The sequence below is a fragment of the Schistocerca piceifrons genome, chromosome 2 (assembly GCF_021461385.2).
Source record: "Schistocerca piceifrons isolate TAMUIC-IGC-003096 chromosome 2, iqSchPice1.1, whole genome shotgun sequence".
In the NCBI taxonomy this organism is placed as follows: Eukaryota; Metazoa; Arthropoda; class Insecta; order Orthoptera; family Acrididae; genus Schistocerca; species Schistocerca piceifrons.
This window is the reverse complement of record NC_060139.1, coordinates 773,488,047-773,510,149: the sequence shown is the minus strand read 5'-3', so window position 1 is coordinate 773,510,149 and position 22,103 is coordinate 773,488,047.

Genomic DNA, 22,103 nt, shown 5'->3' with positions numbered 1-22,103 from the left:
CACTCGGCTACCAGGGGCAGACAAGCCAATGATCGTTCTGTTTTGGACGTCTGAAAAAATCCCTCCGTTTCCGCACTGTGTTTCAGATCCTCCGACATTCCTTATACAGGGTGTTACAAAAAGGTACGGCCAAACTTTCAGGAAACATTCCTCACACACAAAGAAAGAAAATATGTTATGTGGACATGTGTCCGAAAACGCTTACTTTCCATGTCAGAGCTCATTTTATTACTTCTCTTCAAATCACATTAATCATGGAATAGAAACACACAGCAACAGAACGTACCAGCGTGACTTCAAACACTTTGTTACAGGAAATGTTCAAAATGTCCTCCGTTAGCGAGGATACATGCATGCACCCTCCGTCGCATGCAATCCCTGATGCGCTGATGCAGCCCAGGAGAATGGCGTATCGTATCACAGCCGTCCACAATACGAGCACGAAGAGTCTCTACATTTGGTACCGGGGTTGCGTAGACAAGAGCTTTCAAATGCCCCCATAAATAAAACTCAAGAGGGTTGAGGTCAGGAAAGCGTGGAGGCCATGGAATTGGTCCGCCTCGGCAAGCCGGTGTGGCCAAGCGGTTCTAGGTGCTTCAGTCTGGAACCGCGCGACCACTACGGTCGCAGGTTCGAATCCCGCCTCGGGTATGGATGTGTGTGATGTCCTTAGGTTAGTTAGGTTCAAGTAGCTCTAAGTTCTAGGGGACTGATGACCTCAGAAGTTAAGTCCCATAGTGCTCAGAGCCATTTGAACCATTTTTTTGGTCCGCCTCTACCAATCCATCGGTCATCGAATCTGTTGTTGAGAAGCGTACGAACACTTCGACTGAAATGTGCAGGAGCTCCATCGTGCAAGAACCACATGGTGTGTCCTACTTGCAAAGGCACATGTTCTAGCAGCACAGGTAGAGTATCCCGTATGAAATCATGATAACGTGCTCCATTGAGCGTAAGTGGAAGAACATGGGGCACAATCAAGACATCACCAACGTTCACAGAAGATTTGTGTTGGTAACGTGATTGCACAACTGCGTGCGGATTCTTGTCAGCCCACACATGTTGATTGTGAAAATTTACAAATTGATCACGTTGGAATGAAGCCTCATCCGTAAAGAGAACATTTGCACTGAAATGAAGATTGACACATTGTTGGATGAACCATTCACGGAAGTGTACCCGTGGAGGCCAATCAGCTGCTGATAATGCCAGCACACGCTGTACATGGTACGGAAACAACTGGTTCTCCCGTAGCACTCTCCATACAGTGACGTGATCAACGTTACCTTGTACAGCAGCAACTTCTCTTACGCTGACATTAGGGTTATCGTCAACTGCACGAAGAATTGCCTCGTCCATTGCAGGTGTCCTCGTTGTTCTAGGTCTTCCCCAGTCGCGAGTCATTGGCTGGAATGTTCCGTGCTCCCTAAGACGCCGATCAATTGCTTCGAACGTCTTCCTGTCGGGACACCTTCGTTCTGAAAATCTGTCTCGATACAAACGTACTGCGCCACGGCTATTGCCCCGTGCTAATCCATACATCAAATGGGCATCTGCCAACTCCGCATTTGTAAACTTTGCACTGACTGCAAAACCACGTTCGTGATGAACACTAACCTGTTGATGCTACGTACTGATGTGCTTGATGCTAGTACTGTAGAGCAATGGGTCGCATGTCAACCAACACAAGCACCGAAGTCAACATTACCTTCCTTCAATTGGGCCAACTGGCGGTGAATCGAGGAAGTACAGTACATACTGACGAAACTAAAATGAGCTCTAACATGGAAATTAAGCGTTTCCGGACACATGTCCATATAACATCTTTTCTTTATTTGTGTGTGAGGAATGTTTCCTGAAAGTTTGGCCGTACCTTTTTGTAACACCCTGTATACCCTCCACAGCTAGTGCTCTCAGTTGCCGTCTGTGAGTGGTTACTGCACATTGACGTCGAATATTACATTAATGTCATTGGAACGTGTATTTAGAGGCTATGCTGCAATGCGAAATAAAGCTTCGTTATTTTTACTAAACCATTATCAAATATCCCTAATTTCATTAAAGAGACTTGTTTTTTTAGAATTTCAACTGTTAAGCTTTCTTTTGCATGTGTGTGTTCTAAAAATACCACCACTTGCAAAGTAGATAAGGAATCAGATTAATAATGTTGCTCAGGCAGCATATGTTCGCTTTATCGGGCAACAACAAAACTATTGACTGTGGATGGTCTCGTCAGAATCAAAATAATGAGGTCACTGTAAATAAGTCATTAATTTGGCACTTATCTTGAATGGATTCCCTCGTAGATTTCGTTGAAGTCGTTATGGCTCATCTTGTTGATTCTAGGGTGATTCCACTTTGGCTGCTAGAAGGTCCGGATCTGTATTTTAGCAATATTTGAAGACCTAAAAAATGCGTTTTTCAGGAAATTCTTAACGATCAAACAATCCTAGATGGGAACAATGACATATTAGAAATAATTTTTGACTTGGTGTTCACGATCCACATTTTTAATAAACTTCTTGTAAATTCACATATACTTCTTCTTAACTGTCACATCATCAAGAAAAGAGTTTTGTATCAATCTTCACATATTTAATTTCCACTTAACACAAGACTTGACTGTTCTTTTTCAAAGCGAAATAACAACATAACTTCTGCAAAGTGAAACAAAAGACTGTTCTGTGCGCATTCACGCCAAAGCGGTTACAAAAAAGTCAAAGATTATGACACTCTCACAGAAATGAATGCACACAAGAACCATATCACTGTAATATATCGATACATCGGAGTACTTATACATTAATAAAACCAAATGTGAATATTGTCACAAAAATATGTCTGTTACTTCGCAGAAAAGTAGTCCGATATTACTGGTATCGAGAACTGGGGTTGGAGTGCCTTAATGGTCACGTAAATACAGAACCATTACAGTGTGCTGTGACAATGTTATCCTCTCATCTACGGAAGTAACGTTATCCGCTTTCCGATTGCTGAAACAAATTTTTGTAAACTTTATTCTTATACTCAGGTGTCTGCACGTATAACCTATTTGTATCATCTTCCCTTCAGACAGTCAACTCTTCAGAGTTGTCGGCATTAGCGGGTGGTTTCCCATAAACCTACAATAAAGTTCTCCATCTGCAGTCAAAAAGACTTTGCGATTAGCACATGTGTAATACACGTACTTGTAACTTCCACTACTAACGGCAGCACTACGCTAGAAAGCATGAATGTTGACCAGAGTTAAAGTATTTAAGAATAAAAAGCCAGAGCGCTCTGTTGTCTCAAAGTAAAACCCACTCACTAAGTGGCCCAGTTGTACGATATCTTTTTATACCTAACATTTCTTCTCGACGTATGTATCTATTGCCAGCTATGTTGTTTGAAGGCAGTCAGTCGCAGAGGTCTGTTCGCCAAGTCGGGACACGTTTCACGTGCCTCGAGCCAGCATCCACCGGGACTCTGCGTGGCGCTTCGCTTTATAGCGGGCCGTAACCGTGGAGCCGGACAGTTACAAGAAATACCTTAAGAAGCGATTCGAGTCATTAATTCCTGAGCGCGGCCGTAGAAAAAGCGCGCGGCGCGCCGGAATTGTCTGCTGGTAGCCCGCCGCCGCGACGCTGACAAGCAATAATTGTGCTTTTAAAAAGCCGTTTTGTCGAGAAAAACAAAACGTCTTCCTTAATTTAGAACAGTGTAACGACTTAATGATAGCCGTTACGCCGCGTACGTGGCTATTAAGTTTCACCTGGTGAAAATCTGGTCTAGCGTACGAGTAAATCATGTGGCTGGCCGAACTCTGGAGGGAGGCGGGGCCGGCGCTGCCATGAGCGCCCGTGTGTGAGGATCTCAGTGTATGAACCACTCCACCGTCGAGGCTTTTCAGAGATCAAAGAAACACCCGTGAATGGAAAGAAAAACACTGGTCTCTCGTGTGCGGCGAGAGTCGCACGGGACAGTATCATACTGAGCTGGTGAGAGATACTTGGTCGCTCTGCAGTATGACAGAAATTTGATAAATTATTGTATGTTTACGTGTGTCGACAGTCCTGCATTATTCTGGAAGTGACAGCAATTTCCACCTTTACTGTTATTAAACTTATTCACCACATGGTAAATAAACTTAGCAGTTCTTTCATTTCTAAAACTTGATGAAGTGAAGATGGGCTGTGCCATTTTGTCTGGCTCCTCTAGCAGTGTGATACTGTGGAAGTCGATATGTACTGAGACTGTACTCATGTACCAACAAAAAATTTTAATTGCGTAATTTAATTTTTTGAGGCGATAATTAATAACATGACTTCACCTCGTACACGACACGCCGCACGACAACTCCTGTTATGAAAGTGACTGAAGGATTGGGACAAACTATGGACAAACAACAGGAGACAGAAAGGTATCATTCTGATTTCGTCACACCAAAAATCTTTATTGTTTATATATTACGATTGTAATTTCGACATTTTGTCATCGTCAGGTGGTGGAAACAATCAGTCCCTAAAAATTACACAGAGGTTACAAATTACATCATAAAGAAAAATAAGAATGTAGAATTACTTATGTGGGACAATGGTTCCTATTAAAAATCATGAATTTCTCATGTACGGCAGTACGGTAACAAACATAACAAAACCAAAAACATATGGTGGTTTAAATCCGTCCATTCTTCCGAAAAACACACGAAAACACATATTACCGCAGGTTAAAAAGTGACAAACACTTGAAATGATGATAAAAACTGTATCCGTAAGAAACACGTAAGTCAAGACGCATGTAACCAGCGTGTTGGAAGAAACACAAATGGCGGAAAAGTGACAAAGATCTCATATACTACGAACATAAACCTGAGAGCGCAAAGACGCTAGTCAGCCATAGTCGAAAACATACTTTTATGAACATCTACACAGAAAGGAACAGATATGACGAAAAATTTTATCAAATAAAATAGAGATGATAGATAACACTGACAAGTAAATGAAAATCAGTTAACTCTTAAGTACATAAGCACATAACATCTATGCCGGCCGAAGTGGCCGTGCGGTAAAGGCGCTGCAGTCTGGAACCGCGAGACCGCTGCGGTCGCAGGTTCGAATCCTGCCTCGGGCATGGATGTTTGTGATGTCCTTAGGTTAGTTAGGTTTAACTAGTTCTAAGTTCTAGGGGACTAATGACCTGAGCAGTTGAGTCCCATAGTGCTCAGAGCCATTTTTGAACATAACATCTATCGTGACTGTTACGCCAAATAGTAAAATTAAAGTTGCTTGCCAATCTAAACAAACGAATTTTTAAATATAATTTAAAACAGTCAGCAAACTTAAGTATTAAAATAAAAGTACGCACGTGTAGAAAATGCTACAACAATCAAAACACACGCCAGATGTGAACATTCGTTAAAAGCAAATAACCACAAATACTGTAAGCACAACCAAGCTGATAACAGCTGGTGAGTCGTAAGATAAAAATATTAAAATGACAATTATATGGTTTATGGGAGCAAACTTTTGGACATTGTCGACTTCGATATTCTGCTTGCTAAACTCACAAGTCAACAATTCTTATCAAATGCTGTACTCTGATTCCAAGTATCAACAGCCCGCAAGGATCAGTATTGGGCCCATTACTCTTCTCATTATACGTTAAAGATTTGTCAGCTACTCTCTTTCACAGCAAAAATCAACTATAAGCTTACGACATTCAGTTATATCTAAATGCAAGTCCAACAAACCCGTGCACAGCCATCCAGCATGTAAATGCCGATTTACTTGCCCTGTCAGAGTGGGCACAAAGTATAGGTTTGAAAATTACGTGAGTTGCCTTAGTTGCTCGTAATGCAGTTATTATCCGTCTGTTCAGAGAATCTCTTCCGCCATTAATCCTAAACGGCACATAAGCTTCACTTCTTCTACAAAGAACTTGGCGACAATTCTGAAATATCACTTAGACTGGGCTGAAAACAGAGCTAAAGTTTGCAAGAAGCTGTCAGGGTCGCTTCACTCATTACAGAGATATGAAAAAGTATTTACTTTCGAGCTTAAAATAACCTCGTCGTGACACCAATACTACTCATATTTGACTATGGAGATGCCATTCTGCAAGGACTTTCGTACGAAAGCTCAGTCAGGCCGGAACTGGAGATGAATGCTTGTATGCAATACATTTGTGACGTACGTTTTATCTACATCACACCAGTTTTCGAACAGTTATCATGGGTACGTTCCAAAAAGCGTAGAGACTATCATTCCCTGTTTGCTCTATCGTCATCATTGTCACTGCATTCCCTCTTATCTCTCTTCAAGCCGTAAACTAATATCTGAACACGACAGCAGAAATACTCTTTCTCAACAAAGTATAATTCTCTCTGTACCATCTCTTAACACTACCATATTCCCTAAATTATTTTCTGTGTCAAGACTCCTACTTTGGAACAATCTTCCTCAAAATATCAGATAAATTAAATTCTTTCCAAACTCCAAAAGGTAGGTTATAGTTCACCATCTATCACAGTAGCCATCCCTCTCACATTCTGTGCATCTGACGCTCGTCTGTCCCTCTCCCCACAAGAGTGGGCCTTAAGGACCGAAGCTGCTAAGGCTAAATAAGCAATACGTTTATATAAATGAGCACAAACAGTAACTGGGATCATTATGAGGATATTCAGAACCACTGGTTGTCTAAACTGCTTTAAAGCCCAGTTAACGGTTATGTTGCAGATTCAATAGCAGGACAGAATTGGAGCTGTCAAAATGTAGAACTTAGCTGCCTTTTGTTACACTGACTTTCGAATATAGTTGCACTCTCTGAACATTTATTAAGTCATGTCCAGACGGTTTCGTTGTACTTAAAAACTCACCCTCAGGTACATTCAACAGGGCGCCATTTCGTTAGTCAGTTGGCTTTTGGCTAGTGGCTTTCACCGTCCAGAGGCTCACGCAGGACTGGAGGTCTTTCCTAGTACTGTGTTCGTGAATTCCACTGTTGGCGGTGCCGAGCGATGTAGTTCAGTCATAGTACAATATACAGGCTGTTTCACTGTTACATATACAAACGAGTAAAGGACAACAAGCAAACAGTTCTAATAAACACATGTGTGGGAACCAATGGGTTTTCCGATATGATGTATTGCGACTGAGTACATCAACGCCTTATAAGGGAGTACCGAAACTTTCATACGTAGTTGAGGACAAACACATTATAAGTGTTCCACAAGACCAACAATCATGTGAAGCGAGACTGGCGGCGCGTAGTGGCCGCACCGTCTGAGGCACCATGTGACGGATTGTGCGGCCCCTCCCGCCGGAGGTTCGAGTCCTCCCTCGGGAATGAGTGTGTGTGTGTGTTGTCTGTAGCGTATGTTAGTTTCAGTAGTGTGTGAGTCTAGGGACCGGTGACCTCATCAGTTCGGTCCTTCATGAATTCACACACATTTGAACATTTGAAGCGAGACTTCAGTGCGTCTCCCCATCGATGCTCGTACGTGTTCAGAAATCCGAGGCGTGCTTTGAATGCTCTGATAGCCAGCCTCAATACGTTCCCGGGCTTCATTGACACAATCAACAGACCTGGAATAGACCAAAGCTTTTAAATGACCCAACTGAAATCCACTTACATAAAACGAGAAAAGAAAAGCACACTAGGAAGGGCAGACCCACGATAATCGCATCATTTTTCCTTTGACAGTTCACACTTATTTACAGTACACACTACACTAATAAGCGGAATACAGTATTAACCATGTCAAAGACTGAGCAACAGGATAAGATCATAAGTAAGGCATTTCTCAATTAGAGCAATTTTGCCTCAGAACAATGAAAAGAGTTACCGTTCTCAATCAAATGGCTCTGAGCACTATGGGACTTAACTTCTGAGGTCATCAGACCCCTAGAACTTAAAACTACTTAAACCTTACCAACCTAAGGACATCACACACATCATGCTCGAGGCAGGATTCGAACCTGCGACCGTAGCGGTCACACGGTTCCAGACTGTAGCGCCTAGAACCGCTCGGCCACCAAGGCCGGCAAAAGAGAATTACTGTCCCAAAGTCTTAAGAACAAATCGGCACTTAAAAAAAAAAAAAAAAAAAAAAAAAAACAAATTTAAATAAACATCTGCAGATGCTGTTACTTAATCACAAGTCCAAACATTCAGTCTTTAGAACAGACGAACCATGAAAATGGCAACAGTTACGATCCAGCAAGATTTTCTTTTACATGCATGGAATGAATACAATACGGAAGTGATGTGAAATAATTAGAAATACATCTCAAGCAATGACCACTAGAGAAAGTATGCTCAAAGTTTCCAAATATTAGCACAATAAGTACAGGTTGAAATAGTATGATTTAGAAAATGTGAAGGTTAATCACAAATCGGATGATGTTTCCGATTTGAGGAAAATGTAAAATGTTTGGCGAAAAATATTAAGCTATGAGCTAGCAAATGAGAGTTTAGTTAAAAAAACATAAGAAATACGCTGCTAGGGCGAACAGCTCCACTAAGTTGATGCTGCGCAGCCACAAACTGTGGTGCCACCGCCAGACACCACACTTGCTAGGTGGTAGCCTTTAAATCGGCCACGGTCCATTACTATATGTCGGACCCACGTGTCGCCACTATCAGTGATTGCAGACCGAGCGCCGCCAAACGGCAGGTCTAGTCTGGAGAGACTCCCTAGCACTCGCCCCAGTGGTACAGCCGACCTTGTTAGCGATGGTTCACTGCCTACATACGCTCTCATTTGCTGAGACGACAGTTTAGCATAGCCTTCAGCTACGTCATTTCCTACGACCTAGCAAGGCGCACTATTCAGTTACTAACAGATAATATTGTGAATCATGTACCGTCAAGAGCGATGTTCATCATTAATGGATTAAAGTTAAGTATCAAACTAATTACGTCCGCTTTCTGAATTCTCATTCCTTGTCATGTTCCAGACCTCACGTCAGTATAGTTCTTCCCTCCTCACGCCAGCCTGCGTGAGCTAAAACGCGTGCATTTAGGCATCCTCTAGTAACACGGTGTTGGCTCTTCTGCCAACACTACACAAACATTCCCAGAAAACACCATGCCGGTGCACAACAGCAACGGGTCCTCGCAGCGAAGAGCCACTCCAAACAGCAGACCCAAAACTCGTCAATCTAAGAGCTGTTAACAAATAGGTGAAACAAAAGATAAAAGATACACGTTAACAATATGCAATTCGTCCACGCCTTAGTAACTTAATGGCATAACACGTTCGAATCTCTTATCAGACTGAAACAGTTACGTTAGTCAAAACTGCACACAGCAAACACCGCCTAAAATGACATAACACGGTAAAACGATGGCGTAATAAACGTCTTCACTGAACACGGTGAAATCACTAATCCTAAAAAGCTAATTGAAGTAGATAAACAGTGAATAAGTCTACTAGGCTGCACAGCCACAGATTTGTTAGCATCAAGCTGAAATTTCTATGAGAAACAGGAGCTTACCTCTAGAAGGTGGTACTTAATTGCTAGCTTTTATAAGTAAGGCTCTCCTAAACGATCTAAAACACAATTTGAACATCATTTATTAGTTCGACAAATTTAATTAGAAGATAAAAGGATAAATCCAAGGAAATGTATCAAGGCGTTAAAAACTATCAATTAATAAACTAGATTTACCACAGAACTTATGTACAGTTTAAAAACACTGAATACTCAATTTCACTAAACACTAGAGTAACGACAATTGCCCTGCCAGCTCACAGGAAAATAACACTGATTTGAAAGCTTGTGGCGTAAACAAACAGTAAGGCAAAGCTTCAAGTAGCAGTTACAATCGCAAGCAGACCCCTTTTGACCAGTAATTAAACGGGCAAAAAGTTCTTTTGAGATCCATAAAGCGAGAATCATAGAGGCGAGCATATCTTAACTCTAGCGACACGAACCATTGCTACACCAAGAAGTCGTTATTACATAATTTCAGGCCAGTGCAAAACGCCAGCATCCAAAAGCTCACAGCATAGACATAAGGGAAGACAATTCAGCAAAAACACACTGGAGGGCGTGGTGAAAACTTCGATGCAGACACTAACGGTAGACTCGCAACCAACTGGTCTGCGCTCAAACAGACCCAACGGTCCACACATTCGACTGTCCGTGTCACCTACCAAGACACTCCCCTCACGACACACTCCGACGTGTGTTCAAGACCCTGCGCCAGCGGTAACACACAAGAAACTAAGGGTAATTCCTGCCATCTAGCGAAGTGCTAACAAATGAAGGGGATAGAAAAGATGAAACGAAACGGCAGGGCTCACCCACACAAAAAAAGAAAGATCCAACGGGTTCGAGTCTGGGGGACGCCGGAAGCGAGCCATGACCTACACATTTGTTGACCAAGGTTCCTACTACGTATTCCCGGACAGCAACATGGTAGTTCGCTGTGTACACAATCGTGCATGCACCACGTGGACATCATATCGCCATGAGGAATGCAAATGTAGCTGTAGATATCAACGTGCTGTAACATTGACATGATTCTACCCGCACATACGTTCCATCGCGGAAAGCATCGGTTTCTGGAAATGTGTTTGCTTGTTTCATCTCCCTCTTCTCGCTCTTTTCGTTTGTAGCTAAAATGGCCAAGACACCGTGTATATGGCTTCCCACTTGCGATTTTATGTAACGTTCTTCAAATCTGTGTCGTGGTGGAAGATATTTTGCTGTGCCACGCAGTTCATTATGTCCTATAACGACCATAAATGTGCATATTTCAAAACAGTTCTGCATCCGACTTTCCACAGTACATTTTTAAGCGCGCTTTTTCTGCCTGTAGCGTTGTCATCTGCTGCAGTAAGCCAAATTAACGTCTTTTGCTTCTGTTTTGGTGGCTATGCACAGTTCAGCTTTCGCATGTTGGACGTGTGTTGATAATTCAGCGTATGTGATAGATGTAACACCAGAAAAAATAAACCAGCATCGCGTAGACGTACACACAATCCACAGAATGTACAACTCACTATGGAAAAGGAAACACAAAAGTAAATTCTCTTTCTAGAGATAGCCTAACTACAAAGAGAGAAAGAAATGCTCACAAGTCTGATGTTCACGAAAACTAACAGCAGATACAACAATATATGCTACATTAAATTATCCTAAAAACCATAAACTGGTAGCCTGATTTCATCTAAAGGATGTCCTCAGCATTAACAACACAACATAGAGAAGGCGATGTCATACAGAGCTCAACTTTGAATCACTACTGCTGGTCCCTACAAACATGAAAACAAAATGACATTGCTAGTTAGGAATCTTATGATCCACAAGAGACATTTAAACGAACATACAATGAAGAGCCAAAGAAACTGGTACACCTGCCTAATATCGTGTACAGCCCCAGCGAACACTCGGAAGTGCCGCAACACGACGTGGCATGGACTCGACTAATGTCTGAAGTAGTGCTGGAGGGAATTAACACCATGAATCCTGCAGGACAGTCCATAAATCCGTAAGAGTACGAGGGGATGTAGATCTCTTCTGAACAGCAGTTGTAGAATTCTGTTAACTACTAGCTGAGATGTAGCAGCATGGTGCGAATGAAGGAGAGAAGGAATCTGAGGGTTTAGCGTCTTGTCGAAGTTTGTCATTAGAGATAGAGCAAGATATCTGATTTAGAAACGTGCGAGAGGAAATCGGCTAACTTTTCAAAGGAATCGTCCCGGTCATATCCTGAAGCGAAAGACGGGAAATCAAGGAAAGCTAAATCCGGATGTCCAGAGAAGGATAACCGTAGACTTTTCGATTACAAGTCCACTGTCTTACCACTGTTATCCATCTCTCGTACGATGGTCGGCCTAAAGAATGTTCAACACACTGTCACCTCTACAATTTGGCTTAAACCTGAGGAAGGAGGACTTAGTTTACGTTTCTGGAGCACAGTAGTGGACAGTAGAAGTTCAGAGTGAAAAAAACTGGAAGTGATTGAATCGTGGAGCTGCGTAGTAATGATAAAGAATGAAGTCGGTATGGAATCATGGACAGAAGAAGTTAGATTGTATATTCAACAACTCTGGATTAGAAGGTAAAGCTACTGTATTAACACCATAGAGTACAATCTACAACTCATTGTACACCGTTTGGGGGTGAAAACGTGGTATGGATTTTAGCCACTAGCTGGTATAATCCCTCCCGCAGTTCCTTATTTTATCCTCATGTACCCACATTAAGTGGCGTCCACTGTTGAGCGCCCATAACACCATATCCATCCATCATCCATCCAAGTGGAGTCAGTAAAACCATTGCACAGGTTACTTCGAATAGCAGTTCAATATTTATCCAACAGGGTGTGACGAGAACACCATGGTATTCTTCTTACTCCGGTTAACTACCCTGAGGACTTCGGTTTCACTTTCGCAGGGCAGTAGTGATCCTTTACGAATTTAACAGCATGTCTATTACGTCCTCCAACGTCTTATATAGGGCGATACGGGCCCCAAACGGTGTACTAGATTTTTATACGCCGTTTCGTAAATGGATCAACTAAACTTTCCTAAACTATTCCTGATATTTCTAAGTTTTCTCGTCTGTGGTAAAGATTTCAGGTCTTCATTTCATCTCATATCGCTTCACAATTTTTTCTCTAGGTATTCAAGTAATGTATTTTCTACTAATGCTGTAATACAATGCAATCTGATCATCGTCTCCTTTATGGCCATTACCTTAATAAAATATTTTCTATTTTCAAGCAGCATCAATCCGAATAGAACCCTCAATCTTTCGATGGCTATCCCCGCTATCGTCTTGCTGAACAAAAAGGAGCAGACGATCGCAGTTCGGTTTTTTCTCCCTTAATTATGAAATGTTTCTACCAGTGGAATAGATGAGTGAAAGTGAAAGAATCGTCGATATTAGTTGCAACTTAGTATGAAACCTTTAACTTAAAAAAAAAAATTGAGTCTTCGTCATAGAACACTTTTTATCATACGTAAAAACCAAAACGTGACGAGATATGCATTTTATGAAATAAACTGTTTCAAATTTCATAAGTAGCTGCAGAAGCAAATCGCAGTGACCGTATTAGTTGTAAAAAAAAAAAAAAAAATTGCACTGTTGCACTGTACAGACCGTAAGTAATGTCAGAGTTTAGACTAGACAACAGCCACACAAGGAAATAACGCCCAGTCACCGAGAATGGAAATAGCTAATTCAGTTGTTACCGTTTAAGAAGATGGAGGATGAATGTTATCGAGAAGATTGACAGACGACACGTGTTCTGTAAATGTTAATACCCCGGTAATTTAGATGCAGATATCCGTTTTAATTTAGATGTAAATTCAGGTACAGATGTAATCTGTTTTTCACACGCGGAGAACAGCCAGCGAAGACGCTAAATGGACGTTTCCAAAGTAATTGCGCTAATGCGACGATAATGACAGAATAAGAGTTGTCGGCCACATCCTGCCCCTGCCTGTTCCCCACTCCACGTCGCTGTGTGTCGCACGTGTGTTTCTTCGCTGTTCCTCTGTCCCGTGCCCGGTGTCGACGCTTTTGCAACCAGCTGATCGACAGCAGTGGAGCTGGCGGTGTGCGCTGTTTGACGGCGGGGGGCTCCGATCACCGACAGAGGAGGCGCCGACTCTCATTAAAAACGGTTAGAAAGTGAATTTATACTCGACAGCTTGTCGGGAGACCCTGATCGGCGGCGGTAGCAGCCCGAAAAATGGCGAACCACCTGCCGTTAAACGCCGTATTAGCACTTGTCGCTACGAGGAGCCATTTCACAAGTTCATTTTAATTTCAGAAAAGTAGGGCAGCAGACAGGGCCTATTGCGTGTCTGGCGCATGGACTGAATACAAACAGTGTTTTCCGGCGATGTTATGAAAAGAGAAAGTAACGTTTACTTGCACTGTGTACACACAGTAATGGGGCTACAAATGGTAACCGACATTCGGTTGGTGTGTAATTTTGAACAATTGCTAAGTTTCTTGTAAACCAGTTACATCCTTTCTATCAGAAAACATACAGAGCTTATAGAGTATCAACTGTAGTATTTGTCTATTGAATAATTTTTGGGCATGGTGTATATGGAGCCGCAGCAGCTGATGTGAAAATCGCTTTTTACTTATATTTCAATTCAAGTGAAATAGCTGTTTTCTAACCAACAGTTAAAAAGGAAAATTTCATGGGATATATTACACAATGAATACTGAAAATACATAAATAAGCACTGTAATAAAACTTACGTGCCCATAGAACAATATCTCAGTTGTGCGCTGGATTCGTGACTCTTTCAGAAAGATCAGAGTTCGTAGTAATTGATGGAAAGTCATCGAGTAAAAAAGAGATGATACACTATGTGATCAGAAGTATCCGAACACCTGGCTGAAAATGACTTACAAGTTTGTGGCGCCCTCCATCGGTAGTGCTGGAATTAAATATGGTATTGGCCCACCCTTAGCCTTGATGACAGCTTCCACTCTCGCAGGCATACGTTCCGTCAGGTGCTGGAAGTTTTTTGGGGAATGGCAGCCCATTCTTCACGGACTGCTGCACTGAGGAGGGGTATCGATGTCGATCGGTGAGGCCTGGCACGAAGTCGGCGTTCCAAAACATCCCAAAGGTGTTCTATAGGATTCAGGCCAAGCATCTGTGCAGGCCAGTCCATTACTGGCACGTTATTGTCATGTAACCACTCCGCCACAGGCCGTGCATTTTGAACAGTTGCTCGATCGTGTTCAAAGATGGAGTCGCCATCCCCGAATTGCACTTCACCAGTGGGAAACAAGAAGGTGCTTAAAATATCAATATAGGCCTGTGCTGTGATAGTGCCACGCAAAACAACAAGGGCTAAAAAAAATACCTCCATGAAAAACACGACCACACCATAACACCACCACCTCCGAATTTGACTATTGGCATTACACACGCTGGCATAGAACGATAACCGGGTATTCGTCATACCTACACTCTACCATCGGATCGCCACATTGTGTACCGTGATTCGTCACTCCACACAACGTTTTTCCACTGTTCAATCGTCCAATGTTTACGCTCTTTACACCAAGCGAGGCGTCGTTTGGCATTTACCGGCGTGATGTGTGCTTATGAGCACCTTCTCTCCCATGAACACCATGTTTTCTCACCTCCCGCCTAACTGTAATTGTACTTGCAGTGGATCCTGATGCAGTTTGGAACTCCTGTGTGATGGTATAGATAGATATCTGCCTACTACGCATTAGACCCTCTTCAACTGTTGGCGGTCTCTGTCAGTCAACAGACAAGGTCGGCCGATGCGCTTTTAGGCTGCATGTGGCCTTTCACGTTTCCACTTCACTATCACATCGGAAACTGTGGACCTAGGGATGTTTACATACGTATGACACAAGTGACACCCAATCACCTGACCACGTTCGAAGTTCGTGAGTTCCGCGGAACGCCTCATTCTGCTCTCTCACGATGTCTAATGACTACTGAGGCCGCTGATATGGAGTACCTGGCAGTAGTAGATGGCAGCACAATGCACCTAATATGAAAAACGTATGTTTGTGGGTGTGACCGGAAACTTTTGATCATATAGTGTATCTGGCGTTCCCCAGGGAAGAGCTACAGACGCTCTGCTGTTCCTAATCTATATGAATGACTTAGGAGACGATCTGAGCAACCCTCTGGGATTTCTTGTAATCATCAGAAGATTAAAACCAATTACAAAATAGTTTAGACAAGATAGTCTATCCGTATGGGGCAAAAAGTGGCAATTGACACTAAATAACAAAAAAGTGTGAGGACATCCACGTGAGTACTAAATGAATCTGTAAAATTTCGGTTACATGTCAGATAGCACGAATCTAAAGGCTGTCAGTTCAACTAAATACCAAGGATTACAATTACGAACAATTTAAATTTGAACGCTCACACAGTTCTGCAGGTAACGCGAACCAAAGACTGTTTTATCGGCGGAACTCTTAGAACAGGACTGCTAAAGAGACTGTCTACCCTACGATTGTATGTTCTCTTCTGGATTATTGCTGCGCGGTATGGTATACTTACCAGTTATGATTGACAGAGGACATACAAATAGTTCAAAGAAGGGCAACTTGTTTTTTATTATCGCGAAATAGCGGAGAGAATGTCATAGATATGATACGCGAGATGCTGTGGCAATCATTAAGACAGAGGATACTTTCGTTGTAAAGAGATATTTTCACGAAATACTAATCACCAACTTTCCCCTTCGAATGAGAAAATGTTTTGATGGCTCCAAGTTACGATAGAGTACTGAAAAGTAACGCCTCCGAACTTTTTATGTGAATTTGATAAAGCTTTTTAAATAAATAAACGTTATCAACAGTCTACACTTTTATTTTTCAAGTCTACATTTTTATTCCTCAACACAGTCACCGTGGCGACGAATCTATTTCCCACACGAGAGAGCAGCGTATTGATACCGTCACGTAGAATCGTTCGTTGATGGGGCCACAACTGATCTGTGCTTGAACAGTTTCATACTATCAAACTGAAATCTTCGAAGTTGTACTGTAAGTTTTGTAAACACATGAAAATCGAATGGCACAAAGTCGTGATTTTATGGAGGATGGTCCATTACAGTGATGCCAAGGCGTCGGATTGGTGCAAATGTCGCTGCGTTCATCTGTCGCCTAGCATTGTCATGATAAAGCAGAAGGTACTCGGTGTGTAGAGGAACTCTTCGAATTCGAAACTTGGATACAGCAAGCTGTTTATCATTAACTGACATAGCTAAATTACACACCGCCATATTACAAGCTACAGTTCGGAGCCCTCTAGCAGCAGAGGGCAGGTACGTGGATATGAAGGCTACAAATGTATAATGTTACTAGCGTCTGTTTTGTTTAAAACGCTTTAAGAGTTTTCGCTTACAAAATCTGCAGGCATTACTTTTCAACACGCTCTCGCACATAGGCAGATATCAGAACTTGCACGAGAAGACAGAAGTGCTCTCATTTCACGGCATAATGAGACTAAAAGAAGTGATCAGTTGGTAGGACCCATCTGGGGCATCAAGAAATTGTCAATTTGGTAATCGAAGGGAGTGTGGGGGAGGGGGGGAACGAAGGGGGGGGGGGGTAACTATGAAGGGAGACAAAGACTTGAATACAGTACGCAGCTTCAAATGGATTTAAGTTGCAATGGTTATTCGAAGCTGAAGAGGCTTGCACAGTGTACACCAGCATGGAGAGCTATATCAAACCAGAATTCGAACTGAAGACCAACAACAGTAGTACAACACAGACAAGACGCATATTCGATCACTGAGTACCGTGAAAAAGAATGAGTGTTGTAGACGAGATGCTACAGAAGCATAGATTCGTTTGAAAACAAAAGTAGTTACTCAAACTTTTGTCGCCACAGTGCGCATGCTATTTATGTCACTTCATATTCGTACTCGTTTTTTCTTCTGCTCCCACAGGTACTGACAGAAATCTCCACCCGACACATTAGAGAAACTCGACCGTCATACAGCAATCCGAAGTCACTAAACACACAGAATTTTGCTCGAACTTTGGTAGCAGATCAAACCAGATTTTGGACACCAAGGTTAGTGCAGTAACTGTCTCTGTCCTGACGAAATCTCTAACATTCTGCGTGGTCTCTGTTTGTTCTAAGTCGTGTCTCCCTACCACTTTCGCGCAACGACGCTCTGAGCGTGTTTTTTAGGGAATTGACTAGTTTGAACCTGGGACCTGTTGCTGGTAAGGAGACGCCAGACCACACATGACATGTAGACTTCAGAAGAGTTCAGTGAGACTAGCGATGATATAACCAAATACTTAATGATTTCAGCGTCAGCTCCACTGCACTCCCTGTAAAAGAATCTTAATACTAACTAAATTTAGTGGAAGGGGTTCAAGGCTTTCCTATTTGTAGTTAGCTGGTAAAATAACGTCGAAAAAGCAGTTAAGTTTACGACTGGAAATTTTATTCTACTCACAAAACATTGTTTATAAATTCCACTATCGATAAAAGGAAATGTTTTAATACAGGATGATAAAAACCAACTGCGTTCAAAAAAAATTTGAACGAATATTCCCTGAATGGGTTTCCAAGTTCTACAATGGATCGAAGGATGACCTATGCCATATCACATCTATAATCTAGGTTTAAATTAAGTTTCACAAAAGAGAAAACTATCAAAATGCTCTACAGTGACCCTCAATTATCTTTAATTACTTATCTAACTTGTCATAAATTACAGTGGCTGATGTGGCTTCTCAATAATTATATAACAGAGAAATCATCGCATTTCAGATTTTAACTTACGTAGCAAATGTGAATACCATGAACTTTAATTGACGATTGACACTAGTATTACGCAAAAAGGGGATGTAACAGATGAGACTTCTGCAGTTCTGAGTGAAGCCTTATGCGCTCAAAAATGCGGCATCACATGCGTTCATTACCTTGTCGGTGTTCGTCAGGGGGCGGCGGGCAGCACAGCACTGCTCACCTCGCCGTCTCGGAAGCAACTCTCCTAACTTCTGCTTACTACAATTTACCGAAGTTGGTTTAAAAAAACTACCTGGGTGTGTTTTCATCTGACCAATCAGGGTCTTAACGTTAACCTTAAGCTCTGCCTACAAAAATTCTGTCTATCCAATAAGAAACGTTATACTTTTCGTGGTGGGGCAATGTTTTTAAAGTTTGCAACGTAACAGAGACGCGAAAAAGTCTCACGCTCAAACTCCTTGTAGTGTTATCGTAATATCTATACTGTTCTTCTGGAGGGCTCTATCTTTTAACATGGGCTGGGGGGGGTGGTCCTGTCGGTTAGCTGACGACGTGGGTGTCCGTCCCTTATCGTAGGGCCTTCTAGCTTAACATGGTTCTGCTCTCGGCTTCTGTTCTCGTTTCTCCTCTCAGAACTGCGTCTGTCTCACAGTGGGAAGGTATGACATGCATTTAGGCATTCTTGTTAGTCTGTGGTATTCGATTTGCTCACTCGTTACTCGTATCACTTTGGTTAATTTAATGTCAAGATTTATTCGGAGCTATGTGACATACTACTGGATTTGTTTATCATGTCAGGGTTTTCATGGAAGGTGTTGGATTTGCCTGACACCTTACAAATCTAGAAACTATCCAAGATGTCTCGTTGATTGAACGCTCACTATCGATGGTGATTAATTAATTGGTTTTTTCGTCGGTACCGCCTGTCCTCTTTCTTCCTTTCCTTTCACACTCTACCGTAATAATACAAACGCGACTCCACATTCCACAAGAACCCGTAAATTATTCGTAAGTGCCATTCACACGGTAAAGACACAGATCTGACACCGACTCACACACCCACACAAATATATTCAAGAGAAAGAGCTTCACATATCGAGTAAGTCAATAACGCGTTGTTAGATATCCTGAGAGATATGGTGCCAAATTGTAATTGGCGCGTTAGATCGTCAACATCCGGAGATGGCTGGAAGGGCCACGCCTGTAATGCCCCAAACATTCTCAACTACGGAGAGATCCGGCGACCTTGAGGGCCAATGTAGGTTTGACAACCAATAGAAGCAGAACAAACTCTCCCCGAGTGCGGTCGGGCATTATCTTGCTGAATGTAGCCAATGAAGGACAAAACAGTATCTTCGACGTACCGCTGTGCAGCAAGGGTGCCGCGGATAAAAACCAAAGGCGTCCCACTAATAAAGTGAAGTGGCAACCCAGATCATCACTTCTGGTTGTTGGTCCGTATAGCGGGTCAGAACAGGTTGGTAACCTAAATATGTCTGAGGAGACTCCAGGCATGTCTCCGCTGGTCATCGAGGCTCCATTGGAAGCGGCACTCATCACCGAAGACAACTGTACTTAGTAATTGAGATTCCAGGCCGAAGATGTTTCTGTTGCTTGTCTTCGTCGTTGTCAAACCGTGCCTTGGATAGCGAGGTCGCAGGATCTTTCTATATTTGATAAAGTTTGGAGTATTACGGTCAGGGTCCTCCAACCTGCTCGGGATTTTAAGGATCTAACCAGCCTATTTTGCATGACATCCCTCAGAAGTACATCCAACAACTCTATCAATCAATGCCAAAGGGAATTTCTCAAGAAAAAATCATAAATTTTTTTCAAATTGTAATTATTTGTACGTTTGTACATGTACCGATTTCCGTGGCATTCTAATAATTCCTTTGTGGCACGTCTTACATACAGATATATATACAGGGTAGTACATTGATGGTGACCGGGCCAAATATCTCACAAAATAAGCATCAAACGAAAAAACTACGAAGAACGAAACTCGTCTAGCTTGAAGGGGGAAACGAGATGGGGCTGTGGTTGGCACAATAGATGGCGTTGCCATAGGTCAAACGGGTATCAACTGCGGTTTTTTTTAAAATAGGAACACACATTTTTATTACATATTCGTGTAGTGCGTAAAGAAGTTTGAATGTTTTAGCTGGACCACTTTTTTCGATTTGTGATAGATGGCCCTGTAATAGTCACAAACGTGTAAGTACGTGGTATCACGTAAAATTCCGCCAATGTGGACGGTATTTGCTTCGTGATACATTACCCGTGTTAAAATGGACCGTTTACCAATTGCGGAAAAGGTCGATATCGCGTTGATGTATGGCTATTGTGATCAAAATGCCCAACGGGCGTGTGCTATGTATACTGCTAGGTATCCTGGACGACATCATCGAAGTGCCCGGATACTTACGTTATTTAAGGAAACAGGAAGTGTTCAACCACGACCTGCAACAAATGACGATGCTCAAGTAGGTGTTTTAGCTGTTGTCGCGGCTAATCCGCACATCAGTAGCAGACAAACTGCGCGAGAATCGGGAATCTCAAAAACGTCGGTGTTGAGAATGCTACATGAATATCGATTGCACCCGTACCATATTTCCATGCACCAGGAATTGCGTGGCGACGACTTTGAACGTCGTGTACAGTTCTGCCACTGGGCACAAGAGAAATTACGGGACGATGACAGATTTTTTGCACGCATTCTATTTAGCGATGAAGCGTCATTCACCTACAGCGGTAACGTAAACCGGCATAATATGCACTATTGGGCAACGGAAAATCCACCGATGGCTGCGACAAGTGGAACATCAGCGACCTTGGCGGGTTAATGTATCGTGCGGCATTATGGGAGGAAGGATAATTGGTCCCCATTTTATCGATGGCAATCTGAATGGTGCAATGTACGCTGATTTCCTACGTAATGTTCTACCGATGTTACTACAAGATGTCTCACTACATGACAGAATGGCGATGTACTTCCAACACGATGGATGTCCGGCACATAGCTCGCATATGGTGCCGGCCGCGGTGGCCTAGGGGTTCTAGGCGCTTCAGTCCGGAACCGCGCAACTGCTACGGTCGCAGGTTCGAATCCAGCCTCGGCCATGGATGTGTGTGATGTCCTTAGGTTAGTTAGGTTTAAGTAGTTCTAAGTTCTAGGGGATTGATTACCTCAGGTGTTAAGTCCCATAACGCTGCGGTTGAAGTGGTATTGAATAGCATATTTCATGACAGATGGATTGGACGTCGAAGCACCGTACCATGGCCCGCACGTTCACCGGATCTGACGTCCCCGGGTTTCTTTCTGTGGGGAAAGTTGAAAGGTATTTGCTACCGTGATCCACCGAAACGCCTGACAACATGCGACCATTACGGAAGGCGAAGTACTCGCTGTTAAGAGAAATGTCGTTACACATATTGCCAAATGCACTGAGCTGGATGGACATCATTTTGAGCATTTATTGCATTAATGTGGTATTTACAGGTAATCACGCTGTACCAGCATGCGTTCTCAGAAATGATAAATTCGAAAGGTACATGTATCACACTGGAACAACCGAAATAAAATGTGCAAACGTACCTACGTTCTGTATTTTTAATTTAAAAAACCTACCTGTTACCAGCTATTCGTCTAAAATTGTGAGCCATATGTTGGTGACTATTACAGCGCCATCTATCACAAAGCGAAAAAGTGGTCCAACTAAAACATTCATATTTCTGCACGTACTACACGAATATGTAATAAAAAATGTGGGTTCCTATTTAAAAAAACGCAGTTCATATCCGTCTGACCTATTTCAGCGCCATCTAGCGGGCCAACCATAGCGCCATCTGGTTTCCCCCTTCAAGAT